This window comes from Triturus cristatus, chromosome 1_1 (assembly GCF_964204655.1).
Source record: "Triturus cristatus chromosome 1_1, aTriCri1.1, whole genome shotgun sequence".
Taxonomy (NCBI): domain Eukaryota; kingdom Metazoa; phylum Chordata; class Amphibia; order Caudata; family Salamandridae; genus Triturus; species Triturus cristatus.
In genome coordinates, this window is record NC_140579.1 from 730,303,626 (window position 1) to 730,325,718 (window position 22,093).

General features: G+C 45.1%; 1 protein-coding gene across 8 annotated transcripts in view; it reads left to right on the forward strand.

The window, feature by feature from the left end:
* The window catches only part of GPATCH8 (G-patch domain containing 8), an 826,162-nt gene that overhangs the window by 300,466 nt on the left and 503,603 nt on the right, over positions 1-22,093 (forward strand). The window lies entirely within an intron of this gene.

Below are 22,093 nucleotides of genomic sequence, written 5' to 3' on the forward strand. Positions count from 1 at the left end.
CCTAAATTGGAAGAACAGTTTCCTATCAAATGGCTTCTCGATAAGATCCCAGTACTTCTCACACACAGGCCAGGATTTGAAATCCAGAAACCGGCCTGATAAACTAGTGGCAGAAATAGATTGGAAAGATGTTAAAGAAAACCAATTCCCAATATTTTTGCTTTAGAACCATCTTAGTTGGAAAAACTGAGGTCTCCGGGCTATCCCAGAGATACACCAAATCAAGTTTGGTAAGGATGGTTCTAATTTCTTTGAGCCATCCTATTTTGTGAAAGCGATCTAAAGCTATCACATCTTTGAGGCCCTGGGCAAAATGTGAAAGCTCCGGTGTAGACCATAAGCTCCTCCAGTATAAAAGCGGGTGTAGCTTTGCCATATCCTCTATATTTTTCCTGCCCAAATCTAGGCGGAGAGGAACCATCGGAGTACTTTGGGGGACCCCTGTGAGGCAACATAGGAATTTGTTCTCTGCCAGGACTATACATCTTAAGTCGTTGAATCTCCACAGTTCTGCTCCATATAGAGCTGAACTCATCGCCTTAATGTTATATATTTCAAGGGCCGGGGGGACAGGTTTTGTAAGACATTTTATGCTTCTTTGTCAAGGCACCTATATGCTGGTGAAATTTTAAAATTGTGAGGTTCAAATGACTTTTCCAGCCCATGTCCTTTTGTAGTGTTATGCCTAAGTACGTAAAAGCAACCACCTGCTTGAGGGGCACATTGTTAAGTAAAATCCTTCCCTTGAAAGACTTGTGCTGGTTGATTGACAAGAACTTCATTTTAGAGGCATTAATTTCGAGCCCTCTTTCTATACAGAAGTCACTAAAAGCATTCATAGCCCTCTGTAAACCACTCGGAGTCCTGGAGACGATCAGCGTATCGTCCGCGAACATGAGGACCGGGACGCGAATTCCCGTCAGGATGGGGGCGTCCGATGGTATCCGGGAGAGGTATTCAACCGCCCCGTTGATGTACAAAGAAAACAAGGTGGGAGCCAGCACACAGCCCTGCCGTACACCACGCTCGACGGGGAAGGAATCTGTAACCTCCCCCTGTGACCCCCACCTGATCCTTAAAAAATTGTCCTCATGTAGGCGCACGAGTAAGGTTAACAATTCCAGCTCCATCCCCATTTTCCCCCAACACCCCCCACAGTTTTCCCCTGGGGATTAAGTCGAGAGCCGACTTGAGGTCTACGAAGACGACATATAATGACCCCTTGCCCAAGACCACGGTTCTCCAGTAGATGGTAATAAACCGGAAAACCTGGTCAATGGTGCTAGTACAGGAACGGAACCCGGCCTGAAGCGGAGACAAGATTTTTGCTTCTTCAGCCCACACTTGTACTTTGTTTAGCACCAATCGGCCCACTACTTTCTGTATAGAGTCAATAAGACTAATGGGCCTGTAGTTACTAGGAAGAGATTTATCTCCCTTCTTAAAGACTGGAATAATTTCGGCTCCCTTCCAAGATGGTGGAACTGGGGACCCGTTGGCCAAAGCGTTAGCTAGAAAAGCTATATACTGGCACCAAGTAGGTCTATCGCTTAAAAAGACATCAGCAGGAATACCATCCATACAGGGGGCCTTCCCACCCGACACACAATCAAGTGCTATGTCTACGTCCTTTGGGGAAAACACCATGCCTTGATAAAATTTAGAAGAATTCAAAAATGAAACATCTATGGGGCCTCTAGCATACTGGGGTATAAAGAAGTCAAGCCACTACGTTTGTGCTACATTATTTTGGGGTGGTTCCGGACACCCTCCCCGATCCCAATTAACAATATTCCAAAATAATTTAGAGTCTTTGGCTACACAAGCACTTCTGAGTTCCTGCCACTTTTCATAGTCCCATTCTCTTTGCCACCCTTTGCACTCGCCTGTAATTGTCCCTTGCGTCTCTCACCCCAGAGTGATCTTTAGATTTAAGCACTTCAATCAATTTCTGGCGGGCCAGCCTACATATGGCGTTAAACCATCCGGCCTTATTAAATTTTGACGCCTGCTTACCATTCCTGGAAGCTTGAACAAAATAAGTTTTTAGCTTGGCAAAGAGGGATAAATGGGAATCTATTATAATTTGCGGGAATTCGGCACTAGTAGCTCTAGACTCAATAAAAGCCGTTTGCTCCATGACCTCTGCTTTAAGGGCAGCCAGCTTCAAGGGATAATCCCTTATCTTATTCCATTTTATATGGTGCTTATCATTAGAGATAACCAAATCGGGAGATGTTAGGGCCTCTGTTGGATTCACAGCCCTCTCTTCATTTATTGTCAAATCTGAACAGAGGGTGTTATGATCGCTTTCCAGACGCCACACTACCTTCATATCCTCTAGGCGCCACCAGAGCCTTACGTCTACCAATAGTCGATCCGGCTTCTATGGCGTCCATTATGAAAGGCGTTAGCCCCAAGGGGGTCCGATCTAGTACGGCCATTTGCTGCTCCAAGCTCTCTTTCGAGGCATAGTGCTTTAAGTTGAATAGCAGCATCAGTCCATCATTTGACGAGTGGAAGCTCTAGTGCTTGGATACCCCATTTGATATCCTGGGCTGAGGTAATATCCTGCTCCTCAATTCCCAGGGGTTCAAAGGTGGTATTAAAATCTCCTCCCACAATAGGTGCTGTGCAACCAGGAAGGGTGTCCAACTGCAGATCCAAAGCGGTTATTACCTCAGACCTTAGCCCACCCCTGCAACCCCTAGCATAAACATTAAATAAGGCTAGGGTACACCCATGAGGCAAAATGAGTTTAAGTGCTAGGATGTCACTTCCGGTAGAATGTATAGGGAGAACTCTACAGCACAAACTCTGGCGAACCCATATCACCAGACCACCAGCACGGCGCCCTTGAAGTTTTTTTGAAGCAGGGATATAGAAATTAAGATATCCCATCCGGAATACTGGTTCAACGGCCCATGTTTCTTGTATTAGACAAATATCATGTTTGTCAATAAAATTACCCCAATCCTCTAAGTTTTTGGCCGATACCTGCGATATTCCATGATAATATAGACATATTACTTCCTCTTCTAGGATTTGATGGAGGGGCATTTTGGATTCCATACAAGGTAGGACTTATGGGATCACACACTGGGTTACTTCCTGAGGATGCTATCCGAAGGGAATTCCTGGCATCAGATTGTAGAGTACATAGAGCTCCACTGCTACCATCATTTATTGCCCGAACAAAGGGCTGTAGAATACCTACAGAGGGAGCTGGCACTGAACTTATGGCTTCCACCCAGAGTCAATCACACTCCTCCAAGTCTGTCAAAGCAGAATATCTATTGTCTAGTCTAAGATCACTTGGATAACTTGGAAGTACCCTCCTAAACAACAAGCCATTCCGGACCCTAGATATATTAGAAGTCATATTTTTCCGAATAACACTCGGTTGGAAAAAATCCATTGTTAAAGGAATTATACCAGGGACCCTTTTCTGGGGTGGGAGCAGGTTAGCAAGTACGTTAGGTAATACATCCTTCCTGGAAAAATTAATGACAATACAATCCCCCCCATACTTTTTCGTATTTGTGCCCACCCATGGTACTCGTCTAGCCATAATAATCTCCTTAGCCAGTTGATAGCCACCCCTGTCGTTAATGTCCATGTTGTTAGTTAACCAGAATAATGCTTTGTCCATCAGGGTGGTAGATGATTCCACTTGGTCGGGTCTCAAAGGTGGCACGTTGGCGAGAACAAGGACCAGTGGAAAAGCTTCCCTGACTAACGTAAACCCCTTGCCGGAACCAGTTTCACAAAAACTCCTAGAAGTTGGATTTGAAGCGCTGGAAGGCTGCCCTAGTTTGCGGGCAGGTGGATTTAAGGGGTTATGAACCCATGAAGGACAATTAGGTTTTAGGGCGTTGTTGGGGCAACCTGCTCCAGATGATATAGAGGGAGCGTCAACATTTGAGGAAAAATCAATTGGCATTCTAGTCTCAGGAGGTTCAGGCTGTTCAGTAGCACAAGGGGGTGCCATGTTAAGCAGGGGGCGGATGTACACTTAAGGGAATAAATCTAAGTTTTTGTTCTAGAGAAGTAACCATCTCCTCAATAGAGTCCAATCTACAAATTAGGGGGGGCCAGGGTGGTATCAATCTTCTCCTTGATGTTATCCCATAGTTTTTTGGAGAGGGACTCAGGACTTGGCTGGGGGGCCGACCCAGCTTTAGAAGCCTTTCCCAATTGTTGCTTCTTAACTTTCGTACCTGGTACCAGTCCCGCCGCCCTTGTACGCCTAACTTGAATAGGGGCGAGGGAGGAGGGGACAATCGGCGAATCATCAATGAGTACTGACCCAGTTCTAGACACTTCCTTCCCAACGGAAGCGATGGAAGGAGATGCGGTTGGCGCAGGCAGGTCTGCCAGGTCTCTAGGTATCCCCAGCGTTGGCGATGGAGAGGATAATAACAGTTGAGCATCAGAAGGCTCATCAGAAATGTGGATTAGAGCGGATGTTACATTCATTACCTCCATAGACAGACGCCTTTCTGTTCTCTCTATCTCAGCAGTCAACACGGTTGCAGCTCTAACTAGATATGAGTCCAGGGTGGTCCCTGCCGCCCCATTTAGCTTAGCTCGAGTGACCCTCTTTTTACCCATCATCCATTTTCGACCCCGCAGCCACCACACCTTACCGTCGAAGATCTCAAAGAGGTGGCCCAGCACAGCCTCTGACGGCCTAGGACAGGCCCGCCCTTGGCCCGGGCTTTGCCCGGGCGCTGCCTGCGCGCGTCACTCTACTTTAACCTTATTCTGGGGTCTCAATTCTGACTCGTGGGGAGACTGTCTGTGCAGCCCCCTCATTAACCCCTGTGACACTTCCGGCATGTGGGGGGGTGAGTGGGAGGGGTTCGAGCTGTGCAGCCCCCTTCATTACGCCTCACTAGGTGGGGAGGGGACTTCAGTGCATTTAAGATCACGTGTAAGAAGTTTCTTTCTAGGTTCTCACTCGTAGGGCGTATTTCAAGACTAGCGCCTAGAATAGTTTTAAGCATGTGTGCGCTGTACACATACCCTTAGGTGCAGCATTTCCAAATGCTGCACCCATCCTCCCACTCGCTGCCTCAGCCGAGCACAGCCCAGTGTTCAAAGACTATGTGCACGGCAGGCAGAAGGCACGAAGAGCAGGACGTGCAGGCGTATTCAAAGAGAGGGAGAGTCCTGCACTACTCAGGGCCAGATTGTGGCAGATCGATAGTTTAAACGCCCCAGCAATCTGCCGCTCCTGCCCCGCTCCGTTTTCTAAATATACATCCTCTCCGCTCCTCGTTACGATACTCTGCTTCCATACAGATGCTCCAGCTGTAATAAAATGTTCTCGGTCAACACTCGGGGAACTAAGTTGAGCTACATCAGTTGCCCAAAACAAGCATTGAAAATGCAATGTCTCACCTTTGATTAAGTTAAAGCCATTTGCTTTGCTAATGGTATTGTATAGCAAAGCAAATTGCTTTAACTTAAAGGCGAGACCTATTAAATTTTTAATGCTTCTTCCATTAGGCCGGCACGCTACACTTTTCCTCCATAGCTCACAGGGTCTGTTATGTTGCGCATATGCCACCGCACCACGCGGGGATGGTTCACTCCTCTACGGAGTAGCTTCTCGGTAAATGCTGCAATCTCCTTGATCCCAAGGGCGCCGGCTTCGCGCTATTCCGGGGGTTGAGGGTCCAAAAGAGCCCCCAGTCCACAGGATGATGACGGATTATTGGCTTGGCCCGCAGAGCCCACTCTGGGTGCGGGCATCTAGCAGCCGGCTAAGCCATGCCCCCAAGGTTATACTTTACAATGTTATTATTACTGGTTTCTAAGACAGCCCAGGCTTGGCAGATTTGTTACAATTGAAAGCTAGCATTTTTTTACGACCATAATTAGCTTTTTTCAGTGGAGAGATTTTACTTTTAGAAATTTGAAAAGACCTATTTAAGATTCCCTACTAATAATAAAGGGGCTTGTAAAGCGCATGGTGACGCCATCCCGGCGTGTCCCCGCGCTGTGGAGAAAAGTCAGGGCCAGGAGAGGGAAATTAAAGGGAAAACAGATGGGTTTTCAGAAGTTTTCTGAACAAGGTCTCTGAATCCGCTAGTCTGATACTCATGGGGAGAGAGTTCCATTCTTTGGCAGCCATTACACGAAAAGAACAACCACCCATTCTGGCTTTCTTGACGCGGGGAATTTTAAGCAATCCAGTTCCCCCAGAGCGGAGAGTTCTGTTAGGCTCGTAGGGGATAGCCAGATCAGTCATGTAGGGGGGAGCTTTGTGTGAGATGATCCTGTAGCACATTAGAAGTGCTTTAAATAGGACTCTCTTTTTTATGGGGAGCCAGTGCAGAGTGGCTAGGGCTGGTTTAGAGGCTGATCTTTTTGGGAGTCTAAGGACTAGGCGTGCTGCCGTGTTTTGGAGTACTTGAAGTCTCCTGATGTTTTTTTGTGTTGTTCCGAGCAGAAGCACATTTCCATAGTCTATCCTCGAGGTCACTAGAGCTTGGGTCATAGTGCGCCTGGCTTCAAGAGGGAGGAGGTCTAGGGTACGGTTCAAGGTCTTCATCACCCCGAAGCATTTCCCTACCACTTTGTGCACATGGTTGTCATAGGAGAGTCTGGGATCAACCCAGATCCCCAGGTTCTTAGCTGCTTTGCAGGGAGTGGGTAACGGCCCCAGACATGATGGCCACCACTCCTTGGTCCAGCTCGTATCCCTGCCTCCAATTACCAGAACCTCCGTTTTTGAACCATTTAGCTTCAGGCAGTGCTGGGTCATCCAGCCTGCCAGAGCCTGCATGCAGGTTTTAAAGTTGTCGGCATCAATGGAGGGTGCTTGGGACAGGGAGATGAGGAGTTGGGTATCGTCGGCATATGAGACTAATTCAATGCCGAACGATTAAACCACTTCAGCCAAGGGGGCCATGTAAAGATTGAACAGGGTGGGGCTCAGGGCAGAGCCCTGAGGTACCCCCTGTTCTAAAGCTATGCTATCAGAGAGGTACATGCCTCTCTGAACCTGGAAGCAGCGGTTGGTGAGAAAGGCTTTTAGCCAGCCCAGTGCTTCCTGGGTGACCCCGGCTTTGTTCAGACACTGCAGCAAGATGGAATGTGCCACAGTGTCGAACGCGGCACTAAGGTCAAGCATAATCAGTGCCATAGTCTGGCCCTCATCAGCGCCTGCCCGTAAGGTTTCGGTCGCTCTCAGAAGGGCGGTTTCAGTGGAGTATCCTGCCCTAAACCCTGATTGAGAACTGTGGAAGGCATTATCAGACTCTAGATGGGCCATGAGTTGGCTGTTAGCTATTTTTTCGGCCACCTTCGCCAGATAAGGTAGCAACGAGATGGGCCGCAGGTTTTCTAGGATATCCTGAGTTATGTTCGGTTTTTTCTTTATCGGAAGTACAATGGCTTTCTTCCACTCCGCAGGGAGGGTAGCCGTAGAAAAGGAGAGTTGGAGAATGTATCTAAAGTGTTGTTCTAAGACTTTAAGGCTAGCTGCTAGTATCTTGGGAGGGGCAGGATCCCGAGGGGAGCCTGATTTGATGCTTTTACAGATACTATTTAAGGTTGTGGTAGGAGGGACAGAGAAGCAGTTTAGGCATGTCTTAGCATGAGTGATCTCCAAATTCTCAGTAAAGCCAGAGCCCAAGGGCAAATCCTTAGAGAAGTTTGCGTAGATGTTGGTGATTTTACTGGCAAAGTATTTAGCAATATTATTGCACGTTTCAACAGTCATTCTGGGCATTGCTCTCATTAGTTACCACCGAAATTTCTTTGAAAATTTTGAAAAGCTCCTTTGAGGAGTTCTCAGCCTCTCCAATGCGGATCTTATAATGAAGTGCTTTAGCGGAACGGATAAGTTTATAGTAACTCGCTTGCGCTTTTTTATATTGGTTTTTGGCTGTGGGGCAAAATTTAATGCGCCATTCACGTTCCAGTTTTTTGCATGCAGATTTTGCAACCTGAAGTTCTGAAGTAAACCACGGGGAGGGTTTCCTCATCTTCTTGTTAATTACTGACCTACGGATGGGAGCGGTATTGTCTAGGGAAGTTAGGACACAGTTCTTAAGGCATGTATAGGCGGTCTCACAGTCGGACCCTCCAGGAGGTCCTGCCGCTTCAAGATTGTCGATAAAAGTGTCTAAGTTAAAGTTTTTCCACTTTCGACATTGGTAAATCTGCGTGCTATCGCTCCTTGTTTCAGACTCGGACACCCATATTTGTAAGGGAATGACAAAGTGGTCAGACCAGGGAACGGGTATTGGAGGAAGCGCTTCTACTCCATTCCAGTTGCCAAATATGGGGTCGAGCAGGTGACCTTGTCTGTGAGTAGGGTCCTGGTTTTTAAGAGCTAGCTGCAGGGAAAGTAATTCATCTTTTATACAGGAGGCATCCTTGTCTTGGACATCATCAAAATGAATGTTCATGTCGCCAAGCACCAGGAGTCTGGGTTTCCTCAAGGCGAGATGTGCTGTCGCCTCTACTAGGCTAGCTGTAAAATCAAACAGTCTGCCTGGGGGTCTGTATATAAGAATACCTGATAGGGAGTGTTGGGGCCCCAGTGTGATAGTGAATGAAGCAGCTTCGCAGTGGTCAATTGTCAGGGGCGATAGGGAGCAATCCAGTGGGGCTCTAACAGCGATAGCTATTCCTCCACCCCTACCGTCTTGCCTGTCAAGCCTAGCGAGAGAATATCCAGGAGGCAACGCCTCTATGATGTCTGGGTCAGAGTGTTCGCCAAGCCAGGTTTCAGTTAACAGCAAAATATCAAGTGCTTCATCCTCGAGTAGATTATAAACTTGGATGCAGTGTTTACTGAGAGATCTACAGTTAAGCAGTGCGGCTTTTATCAGTTTTTTAGGGGGGTCTATTATGGAGCCAGTTTCAGGAGTAAAAGGGCACATAACAGTTGTGTAATGATAGAACCTTCATAGAGTGTAGACATGGTAGTGTTATAGCAGGACGGAGATTCAACAAGGTTTGTTTATCATACCGTATGTGGAGGGGATTTGGTAGGCCAGGGTGTATGGCCCCGCGCCCCGTCCGGCCGCGGACGGGCGCAGACGGGCTCGACTTTGGCTCGACTTCGGCGCGCTTCCGGCGCGCCCGCTGCACGCGTCCGCTGCGTGGTCGCTGGCCAACACACATTTATAGGCAGTAGGGGCAACTAGAACGCGGACCTGGCCGCCCGAGCCCGGAAGTGCTGGCTCCTCCTCACCCACCCTTTTAAAATTTAGCCTTACTCGCTAAAATTAAAATACCACGCTATGGATCAGCGCTAACAGTGTGACACATGAAATAAACACAGCACGAGCGGATAGAGCCTGCCACTGCCACCGGCAAGACTCTTCTCCACAGCGCGACTGCGTGAGGCTGCAGATTAAATACACATCGCCTACAGCGCAACTAGAACGCTGACCTGGCTGCCCGAGCCCGGAAGTGCTGGCTCCTCCTCACCCTCCGCAAACAAACGCCCAGAAATGGACGCGGCGGACCGGGGCGGGAGTCGGCAAGGAAGTGAGTGACAGGAAATTAAGTGAGCACACAAAAACTTCTGTGATCTGTCTGTCAGAAACCAGGGTTTGAAGACCCTAAAAGTCCTTTTTAAAATTCTATAAAGTACATTTCTGAAGTCAAGTTTAAAAATGTTAGGACTCTCCTTTGGAAGGGTGTAGTGATGACCTCTGCAAGGTGTTTTCTTTCCGTAACCACCATAGTCTCTTCATTTTTAACCTGGCAGATACCAATAAAATGTAATTACTCTGTAGAAGCTTAGACCTATCTTGGTGGAGAAAACACATATATGCCAGTTTGTTAGTCTTTTAACCAACTTGTGATTCTTGTCTCCGGGCATTGGGTGTGTGCTGGTCAACCAGCTGCTATATTATATTGACGCGTTCACTATTCCACCTTTCATTGCAGTTTGTTTTACACCACACATTATTAAAACATCAGTGATGCTCATTGTGGACCATAGTCGCTATACCACACAAGCCCTTATTTGAGATGGTAGGCCACCCTACACTTCTTTACTGGTTTAAAAGCGGTCATCACACCACAGGCTTTCAAATGGTTCCAGACTTTTCTGGGACAGAGTTGAGCAAATTGAAGGCTCCATCATGCTATTATCTTTCTCCCTAATTTACCCATGGAATCACTGCTGTCCCTTCTAATGTGCAACAGTAGCCTCTTGCTTCACTCCTATCCTGATGATAATTATTTAAAAAAAAGTCTGCTGGGAAGCCCATATCAAGTTTTAGCCGTCTGCTTTTGTCTGAGAGAAATTGAAATGTGAATTATCGGGTCTTGAGTTATATAATCACCCACTCGCTGTTGCGGTCCGATTTTATCAGGGTGAACTATATTTAGGGCCTACTTGCCTGTTCTGGCGATCTCGTAACGAACAGGTATTCTGTTAACTCAAAGTGAAAGAGCAATAAAGATGCCTTTAAATCTTATTTTTATCTTGTTACATTTGTTCTGTGTTCAGAGACACAGGTCAGAAGGCAGATTACTTATCTTTCTCTGCCTGCAGAGTTTCATTATTTTGTAATGTCAACTGTCTGGCGTGTTGTACAAAGATTGTGAAACGAAAGGCTTTAGAATGTCCGTTTTTTTCTAGCACACATTTAGATAGCTAATAAGTGAACTGTACAAACATTCCAAAATATATATTCGTAGTTCTGAAAACCCATTTTTTGTTCTGTGTGACGAAAAAATATTTTAAGAGGACAAACAATTCGGAACACTTTACTTGGTGATGTGCAAATGATAAATATAAATGCTGAAACCCAGTTTACACAGACTGTTAGTTTTATCAGTAAAACTGCATGTTAATTGGAAGGTTTTTGGCCATTTCAATGGGAAATGTACAGTCTGTAAATGACAGTGTGCTGCCACATCATGCTTTGGTACTATAGGGTCATATGTACAAAACCTTTTTTGAGGCCCCAAACGGCCCAATCTGCAGAACTGGGTTGTATGCGTTTGTGAGTGCACAAAAGGTTTTTAAAATGTACAAAAGCCAAATTGGGATTTGGTAACCTGTTATTGAATCGCAATTTGGGTTTGCTAATTGGTATTTGGAAATGGTGTTTAGGGAGTTTCTTCCTAAATACCGATTTGGATTGGTATGTATGAATTTTTTGCGACCACATTACAGCCTCAAACGATTCAATTTTTTTACTAACACCTCAAGGGTGGTGGTAACCATTCGCAAATGGGAAGGGGCACCAATGGGATCCGTTCCTATTTGTGAATCTTAATACAGATATTTTTTAAGAACAGGCTGTGGTCCCGCAGATCACTCAACTATTTAACAACAAAAAAAAGATTTTCTTTTTAAACACAGTTTATCTTTAAGAAACGGCTGCATTTATAAAAAAAAAAAAAAAGATTGCTTTTTAAAAAAGCAATCCGACATGGTGGTCTGCTGGCCACTATCGTTGCGATAGTTTGAAATGCGGTCCTACTACCCTGCTTAACTTGTGACACTGGAAAAATCACACCATGAACAGATAGATGAATTTTGACAATATATTTCATACTTCTGTTTTCTTGCATCTTTTGATGTGTCCAGTCTGGGCCTATACACCGAAAGGAGAAGAGAAACCAAACACGGCTGATGTAGCAGCTCATGGGAATATGTAGCATTTTGGAGTGATTTGGTCGTTTTTTAAATAAATTGTTTATTTTGTATACTGTAATGGAAGAAAAATCATGTTCGAATACAAATGATGAAAAAAGTATGAAATATGTTTAGTATAAAAGATGCAAGAAAACAGTTGTATGAAATAAATCATCTGGACCTGTTCACGGTGTGATTGTGCCAGTGTGACGAGCAGGAAAGTAGGACCTCTTTTCAAACTATTGTTTTGCTCCCCCCCCCCCCCCCCCCCCCCCACCCCACGATACTAAGCCTGATGTTGAAAGTACAATAGTAGGGCAGGATGGTCCCTTTTGTGTATTTCACCACCCCTCTGATGACTGCTATTCCTAATGGGTCACAAACTGTGACCTACCTCATTAATATTCATGAGGTAGGTATGTTGCGACCCCCTTAGGAATCGCTATTTGTAGGGCTTGCGATTTCCTAATTGCAATTCGTAAAGATTCTCAATTCCTGTATTCTTGGCATATGGCCTCATATTTATCAAAAGTTAGATTTTAAACGAACTGAGAAACACTTCTAATCCTGCCCTAATGGCAATGCTGTTAGTGAACTATGAGGAAAAGTCTGGAATGAGGTTTACCCTATATGTGGGCTAGATTCTTATTATACATGAAGCAAATGTTTAGTCTGTTTAATCAAACAAGAGATTGGGTTTTTTTGTAAAGAGAAAATGCTGAGCCTGCATGTTTGAAGGTACATCTACCTCGTCACCTGATGAAGTGATGCCGACTGTCCTCCCTGATGCTGGTCAGACTTCAACTGACGTCATACCTGGATCCATAAAAGGCTCCTATTTCTGCACCCTCATCACCTCAACTCCGGCAGATTTCTTTATGTTCCCTTTTTAGGTCTCGCCCTAGCTAGCGCATGCGCTGCTCTACGAGACATTTAGTAAACGGGCTTTTAAAAGTCCTACCAAAAGCTGGCTTGCCTCGAGCGTGCAGTTACGCGCACAGTGACGAGCAGAGGCGCCATATGGCTTTCCTCTTTTGTCATGGTGCGCACACATCACTCGCCAGCCTGCTTTCACTTTTCCCATCGCGCGCCCGCGCACCACTTGCGTCCTTGTATGCTGCCATAGTTGTGATATGGTCAGGGTGAGCCCCGTCTTTACTTTAATTTGGCCTTCATGGATACCTCTTTAATCTGTGCGTAGCAGCCAATTCTTATCTTAAAAATCGCCGTTCTCTAGTTTATTTTAATTCCTTTGTGAACTGACTCCCCATGCCACTTTCATCAGTTTCACTTGCGCGGCAGCATCACTTTCACAGCCGCGTGGCCAATGCCAAAGCAAGGCATTCTGGGAGCTAAGCCGCAGATGCTGTTCCAGCAGCAGCCTCACCGGATCCCCTCTCTGCTGTCCCAGAAACGGGAGCATGAACAAATAATGTGCGTGAAACCTGTGAAATAAAGTAGCGAGTATCTCTAAAGCATTTTTGCAGCAGCTTGTATTTCCCCCTCCTGTGATTAAGCCAGACAAACCGTATTGAGCCTTGAAACTTTATAGGCTTAGCTGGTTTTTCAAGATGAACTGTGGTTACAACTCACATCTCACTTTGTTTAAAATGTCCCTCAATCTGCCCTTGCCCAAACTTTCGTTATTCTCACGTGATTACACATACCTGTCCGTCGTGTCTTATCGCTGTTTGCAAATGTAATGTTCCCGAAATTCCTTTGCAACATTAAGTAGTGCTTCAAGAAACCTTCGCGCCAGTTTGCAGACACATTGTTTTAAGAATATGGAGTATCCATGGTCCAGCCTGTTACATTTATGGGAAACGAGGTAGGGGTGGGTAGTGTAGTAGCCCATAGTAGCCTTCTGTGTGTTTTCAACTGGGTTGCATTTTGAGTTGAAAGAATCTAAAAATAGGAACAGTGTTATTTTTAAAGTGCCGAATGGTATCTGCTGTCTTCACCTCCGTTGTGGTGTGTTCTATTAGAGCTCCTAATTTTTGGGATCTTTTTTCACTTCCGTCTCCATTTAGTCATGTTTACTTTTTTGGCATTCTTATTGGTATGCATTTTGTGAATAAATTAAGTTGTACAGTTACACATTTATTTAACTGATAAACGTGCACTCCAAATTGATTCCTGTCGAGTTAACAAATTAAGTAGTCAAATATAACATAATACATTCATAGCTAAATACTAGCATTATGCTAGAAACGTATGTTGACATGCTTTTATTTCAGGAAATTTCATCTTGTTTTTGTTTGTAACTCTGATAATCTGTCGGCTCAGCTGTTGGCCTGTAAACCATGAAAGACAGCACGGAGAGTCACTCAGTTATACTTTCTAATATTCACAAAAGCAAGAATATCTCGGTTTATATGCAGGGTCCCAAAATGCACCGATTTTAAATTGCAAGCAGATTTGAATGGAAAGCTTACTTATACAGTTTGTCATTTTAAAAACCTAATCTGATCACCCAAAGTAGACGACAAATTAGAATAGTTTACTAAAATCACGTCTGTAGCCCTAAGTTATGCTATTACAAATCAGGCAGAAAATGGTGTATTTATAGACACTTTTTGACTCTCACTGACCAAGGCTCCCAAACTGCTCGCAAGGCGTTAGTTGACGTAAGGTTTTCATCCTTTTTCTTCAGGTAAGTGTTTTATACAGTTTTTGGGATTTTTCCATTTCTTCTGTCACTGTGTTCTTTTCAGCAGGCGGTTCTCTTGTGTCTTGATATAGTTGCTGAAGGACAGCCATGACTTGTGTGAGGTTTGTCTTTTTGACTGTCACACTGTTAAGAAGGTGGCCTATGCCAAAATACAAAACAATCACAGTGGAGGGAATGAGAAGCTGTGATCCATTCGGCTTCCAATGGTTAGTATAAGGGAGGGGGAGAATGGATCACTTGTCCTGTGAAATCAGGGTCTAAGTCGTGTTGGGACCATATAAAAAACCCTCAAATATGTACACAGGCAACTGGCGGTATATCTTGGTTCTCCGCCTTGGTGTACTGTTACAGCGTCTTCATAGGGTTTTTTTGATGGTCTACCTCCAGGTGGAGGACAGCATGTACTAACTGATTTGCCAGTAGTGTCCAGAAATTAAGAGGGCGTATAGGTGCTCGGGTGTAGTGAAGGTTAAAATTCTCTACATCACCAAAAAGAGGAGAAATTTTAATTTGAAAAAATGGCAGTATGAGAAATTAAGTTATTTGGTGCGTCTGTAGACCCAGTTACTAGTCCAACGCACTAGTAAGTCAACATGTTTCTGCCTTTTATTGTGTAGTCTCAAGGCTTTTGTCAGGACTGAGCGTTCTTAGGGGCTCATTGCGGCTCCTAAATAAAGTGATTAGTTGGCCACTTTTGATGTTCGTTGTCAGATCTTCAGTATCTGTAACTAAAAGAGGAAGAAATTCTCTAATGGTAATTTTTTTACAGTCTTCCCTATGTTGTTAAAACTAATCTGTCCTATTGCGTTCAGAATAAACGCTGTTACAGTTACTTTTTCAAAGGCCTTCATTGGGCTTGAATGTATTAGGTAGGAGATTCATATTGTGAATCCTATTGAGAAAATATTTTTTTTTAGCGAGCTTGGTTAGTACGAGTGTGGCAGGGCAAATGGTAGAGCCATTATGAGGAAATAAAAGGTATAGACACATGTTGTTCAGTCTATCAAAATTGTGTAAAGTTAGGTGGGGAGCGTTAGAGTTATAAATGCGCTCTGTATACTACTCAAATGGAGTGAGTCAGTGAGACAACATATGCGGTTATTTGCACGATGTAAATATCATTAAGAAAGTAGGCGGTTAGGGTAAGTACTTCTATCGCTGTTTAGCGGTACACGTGGTAAAGATGGAGTGACCCGTAGTTATGTTTACCTAATGATTATCTTGTTTTCCCTTCGTCGGGTGCCGTTGAGCGATGGAGATTTTACTTCTGTGAGGACAAAAATATTGGTTATATCTGGTCTTACTGGGAAGTTCAACGCCTCGTGTGTGCATTCAGACGGCTTACCGATCTTCATCTGTGAACGACTTGTTATGTCTCTGCAAGCGGCATCCTGGTAAACACGGCGCCGCGTAAGGCTCGTATTCAAATAGATGCAGTTTGTTAAAAAATATGACTTCAAGAAAATTGAGTCATGGAGAGGTGATCCAATTCAAAGTCAAAACCAGGTAAATTGGCATGTACAGACTGGTCTCTCCTACTGCACGGAAATGAGAGCCCGTTTCCTCCTCATCTCACCCAACTCTGAAGAAGACGGGCAAATTTCACGGTCACTGACGCTTGCAGTTGACATAAAGTACATTATAGGACTAGTCCCATGTCTTGAAGTTGAGGGTTTCGGGATACTCTTGTTTGACAATCAAGATGGCCTCAATAGCAAAGATGTTTTTGATATTGAGTGCCTTATTGTCACTTAGTGTGTCTCTTTCTCACACCAGTGTCTGGGTGACAATAACCAGCATCAGTGGCTGCAGGTCCAGAAACTTCCAGAGATTTTCGCTGAGGGTGTTATTGCAAATCTTGCATTGGGAGATGCCAGATTACCCCTCTCACCAGATGCCACTTGTGTACTGCAGAGGTGGCACATCCCGAGAAGCATTAGCGCTTCCATACCGCATGTTTGTTACCATTTCCGCCCTTCTGCAACTGAAGGAAGGAATTTCTGCTCTCAAGGAGTGCTCAAGACTTTTATGGATGCCTCTCCCGAGTGACCTCACAAGAGTCTTAGGAAGATGCGTACAAGGGAAAAGTATCACTACAAAGTACTGCTCCAATAGTAGAGCTATTTTGTTAGAATACGGTAGTTGTGACAGCCTGAGAGATGACTCTACCTTTATCTCCTTGTAGATGCTCTGTAGCACACACTTATTTTCTTAGAAGCTTTGCACAGACAGACACCTCATCGGAGGCAGTGTACCAGTGGGTCAGGCTTTTGTGATGTTTGAGACCCTTCAAATGTGCCTGTAAGCCACACCCATAATTTATCACAGTTACATTCCTAATTGCCTTCTCAACGAGACTTGAAAAGGGGGGGTTGAGGAAACTATGCAGATGCGCAGTATGACCCTAAATATATCCGGAAGAACCCACTCACGGATTGTCTAGGAGTGCAGAACTAGGATACCCTAGCTAAAGAGAAGAAAAATGAAAACTTGAGCGATAAAAGGTACTCAAAACACTGGCTACCATCTTAAGGATCTCCAGATTCACTGCTATCTTTCATGAAATGACCAAGCTCTGTGGGGTTCCTGGGTCAGTTTTTAGTATTGCTGAAAAAGAAGACTTTGACAATGTTGACTGAAGGCGTGCTGTGTGTTGTCGGTCTACTGCCACAGCCTTTCTGAGATACTGACCCCCCCCCCCCTGCACCAAGGATATTGTGCTGCATAACTAAATAGTTATAAGGTCCCAAAAGCGAGACCTATTGGCTATGCCAATGCTTGTTGGGACTGTCTCCGACAACAACTATGGCCATGGTGAGGAGTTCGCTCAACCCTATGCCAAATTAAATTGGTATTAGGACTTTCAGGAGGCTATTGTACTCGATACCAAACCAGAGTCAGCCCTCTTCTCCCCACCCGGCTCAGCTACTGAAGAATCTGCCTTCTATGCTATGGATATGGGCAGGGCGTCTGAAATCCTTGACTTTCTGCTTTCCACCATGGAGGTCAAAACAAATGTATTGACTGAGGGCATCCAACCGGGTCATACTGCTTCTGAGCCCCTCTTCCCTTTCAGTCAGCCCCTGACAGATAACTTCCTAGGGGTTTGGGCCAAACCTTCCACTGGCTTTCCAGTTAACTAATTGCCAGGTGCCATTGCCCTGCTCTAGGCAACCTTGCCTTTTTCTCACAGTATCCTTCGCTGGAGAGCCTTCTTGTACAGGTCTCCTCCAGCTGAACGAACCCTGACCAATTTACTACACTGACCCGGACAGGGAATCGAACACATTTGACACGAGCCTCTTCTCCACCAGATTGAGCCTGCATTCAATCAACGCCTTCTGTTTGTTGGGCTGTTACACTACTGTCCTATGACTTAATGGCATAAGTCCTCCCTGATGCGCTGGAAGACAATCGCCATGTCTTTTTGCAGGCAATTCAAGATGGCTGTGATGTGGCCAAGTTCACAATGTGCTGTAGGTTGGACACCACAGACTCAGTTTGGTGAACTGTAGGCACCAGCGTTGCCATTCATCGCCATGCGTGGCTATGATTGACTGGGTTCTCTGGCAACATCCACTCCTCTCTGACGGACATGCTTTCGATGTGTCTCGCCTGTTCGGGGTCAAAGCTACTCTGCCCTTGAATACTTCAAGGAGAGTAGGGCTACCGTTCACAATCTAGGTCACTCTGCGCAGCCTCGCCAACTGCACTGCCAGCCGACATGACGTGCCTGTACAGGGACCCCAGCAGTTTCACAGGAGAGGCCGAGGTTCCCACTGCTCCTGTGGCCAAGGTCAGCATGCCACTCAGTCTACCGCCCACCAGCCAAACCTATTTAGTGTACCCTTTCAGGGTCACAGCCATCCGGTGGGAGGCAGAATCCACAGATTCTGTCTGGGCTTGCAAGCTATCACTTTGAGACACGTGGGTCCTAGAGATCGTCAGCATAGGTTATGCTTTACCCTTCATCTTGTTCCTGTTGAACCGTCCACCCAGCGACTGTCTACCAACTTTTCATTTTGCAGCAGAAAGTAAAAGCCCTTTGGCCCAAAGGGTTGTCGAGAGGGTTCCAGTGTCAGAAGTAGGACGTGGTGGTTGTTCCCCCTACATTCTGGTGCTCAAGAAGGTCTAAGGTCCATTCTAGATATGTGCCCTCCCAACTCCTTCCTCTAGAAGGAGAAATTCACAATACTCACCATGGCCAAAGATAGTCTGCCCTCCACACTGGATGGTGGCATTGGACATGTAGGACACCTCTTTTACATATTCACGTACTGTCGGCCCATTGCTTCTACCTATGGTTCGTGGTGGGAGCGGAGCATTTTCATTTTGCTGTGCTCTTTTGGTCTCACCAGTGCCCCTTGAGTCACTCCTGTTCTTAGTTCTTAAGATCAGGACAGACCAGGCCCAAGTCATCTTAGTAGGTATGGAGTAGGCACGGAGAGTATGGTATCAAGAACTCCTGGGCTTGAGCATTTGCTCTCTGATCAGGCTGCTCCTTCAGGTGGATCTGCTGTTGCATCAGAGGCGCCATGTTCTCCAACCCAGCTTTCGCAATCTCCACCTTCATGCATGGAGATTGAACGGTGCCAGCTGAATGCCTTTGCTCTTCCCCCAAAGATGATTGTCTTTTGGCAGCAAGACATCCCTCAACAAAGACTATATATGCCTGTCATTGGAACAAGTTTGTGGTATGGTGCTCTGCATGCCAATTTGACCTTCTCGAAGCCCAGTTGTCGTTTTGCTGTTTTTTTTCTATCCCTCGCCCGGAAAGGCCATGCTTTGGGCACTGTTAAAGGTTATCTTTCGGCCCTATTTAAATTACCGGTTGTAATCCGGTTTTGAAAGGGCTGCATCATGTCTCCTCCTTTCCCTTTTGTGATGGCCCAATGGGACCTCGATTTTGTCCTTGCCTACTTAATATGTGCACCATTCGAGCCGATGCACAGTTGTAACTTGCACCCTGAAAACAGTGCTCCTAATTGCCGTTAACTCAGCAAGACGTGTGAATGGGTTGCAGGCTCTGTGTTCATCCACTATGCACCTTTTCCCCTAACCAGCTGTTCTGTAAACTAGTGCAAAAAGAACAATTGATGGACAGAATGCTGAACATTCATACATTCATTCCAGTACTGAGATCTGGGCCCAACTCTATTTTTTTTTGCTCGCCATGCCATGCCATTCCAGTTCAGACCCAGCCATATGCATATCAGTCTTGACCCTTTTCCCAATGGGAACAGTCCAAGTGCCAAGCCAGGTCCTCCCTGGACTGGAAACAAGCATCCTAGGACTGGTTTTGGTGTTTCACCCCATATCAGCCAGGCTAGCTTGACTCCAGTAGCATGGAGAGCACGGGACCCACAATTGGGCATACCCGTCCCACTCGGGGTGACAAATGCAAAAACATTTGATTGACAGAATGCTGAACAATGTCATACATTCCCCCAGTATGGAGAGCTGGGCCTAAATCAATTTTTTTTGCTCCGCATCCCCTTCCAGTTTAGACCCAGCCATATGCAAAACTGGTCCCAGGATGCTTATTTTCGATCCAGGTGAAGACCTGCCTTGACAGTTTGGGCTAGACTATTCCCATGAGGAATAGGGTCACCACTGATTTGCATATGGCTGGGTCTGAACTGGGGTGGCGAAGTGAGCTAAAGAACGATGATTGGTTCGGCCCGGATTTGTGACCTGGGGGTTGGGGGGGGGGGGGGGGGGGTGAGTTTGAAATGTTTCAGCGCTCTGTCCATCTTCTTGTGTTTGCTTTGTTTTCTCCAAGTTGGCAGGGTATGCCCAGACGTGGGTACCTTGCTCACTTTGCCACTGGATTCAAGATAGCTTAGCTGATAAGGGGTGTTACCCTGATATCGGTCCCAGGAAGCTTGTTTCTTGTCCAGGAAAGACCTGGCTTGGCAGTTTGTGCTGGACTATTCCCATGAGGAATCGGGTCAAGACTGATTTGTATATGGCTGGGTCTGAACTGGGGTGGCGAAGTGTGCTAAAGAATGATTGATTCAACCCAGATCTGTGACTGGGGTGAGGGTTCGAAAGGTTTCAGCACTCCGTTACTCTCCTTGTGTTTGTTATGTAAACTATGGTATATTTTATTCCGAACTTTGATGTCACAGCACAGTAGGGCAACCCAATAAATCCCCTGGAGACTGTGTATGAACATGTCCAACAAAGAATCTTCTTAAGGAGAACATTTTTGCTCACTTTCTTATTTAAGGGACACTGTAAAAGTATATCTGATCCCCTTTACACAATGTGCAATAAGTAGCAAATCAACAGTGTATTGTACAGAATGCAGCACTAGTTAAACAAGGCATACTTCTTTATAGGGCAACACAAATTGGAACTTATTAGTCACACTAAGCAAATAAAATAAGGGTCAAAAACAAATCTCACTCTCCCACTGTCAAGCAAAGATCACCATAGTACTGTATTTTGAGTACCAATAGTGATCCAAGACTGACTGGAGACCACCCGACCATATAGTACCCCCGCAATACCCTTCTTTTTTTTTTTTTTTTTTTTTTTTTTTTTTTACATTTCCATCAGGAAAGGCTTGAGTCCTTCAAGTTTGATAGCTGTGGTCAATACGTTGATGTTTTTGTCTCCGGTTAACTAACAAGTACATGAGACCATCCTCTGGACAGAGTGAGTTTTTTACAGGTGTATAGAACCTTGTTAAAAGTCAAGCAATGAGTATCAGTGTAGTCGGAAAACTAAAGTAAATCAGGGTATGTAGAAAGTATCGAAATATACTGTCAAATGTAGTTAATTAGTACAAAATCCTCCATGTGTCTGTTCCCGTAGGGAATGGATTAGCGTCTCGGACCTCAGTCCAAAGTATATATTTATTGACTGATCATTTCGAAATTTTCTTCATACCTTGATTTACTCTCTGGCTTTTGTAATACTGTTATATACATTGCTTAACGAAAATTGAGCTGTATTCACTTGGCAGACTGTGCTCAGATCCCCACGTGTATTGTGTATATGGGGATAAGTGGAAAAAATAGGCACATAATTAAGGCTCTTGATCAAATACACTTTTTTTGTTCCTAAATTCTGTCTGGACTATGGTCATACATTTAACATTGAATTTGTATTCAAAGCGTCTCCTGTCTATCTCTGATCACTATTGAGGGCACAACAATATTCTGGTGATCCTTACCTGGCAACAGGATAGTTTGTTTTGCTTGACCCTTGTTTCATGATGATTTTAATGCATTGTGTGTATCAAATTGTAACTTATTGTACAAACAAGTACTCCTGCTTCAACAGTTATTTTGTACTATACACACCATTGATTTTGCTATTCATGGTATAGAATGGTATGGAGCAGATATTTTCACCGCATCCTGATGTCTGAATTCAGTCCAGGCACCCGTGGGTAGGGAAGCCAGTCCTTGTAGACTTGGGCCATAGTCCAGGATATGCAGCACTTCAATTAGCATGATGAAATCTAATGAAGGAAACCTATGAGTTTTTAAATTGTACCATAGATGCTGAGTTTAGAAATAAAACGTATTTGGACATCTCTGAATTTTGTATTACCCATATTATTACCCTTACTATCGTGTGATTCAGAGGGCTTTTTTTCAAAATGAATCTTCTTGCACAGTGGCTTGCATTTAGAAGCCAACAACGGAGGAGACTGATTCAGTTGACATTAACAAGTGTTACACTGTCCTGTGTTAGTTACCATGCTTCTCCTCATAGAAGGGATACACTCCTTGTCGTGCTGGGCCTATCGCTGTGACTCAATAGGCCTCAAAACATGAATC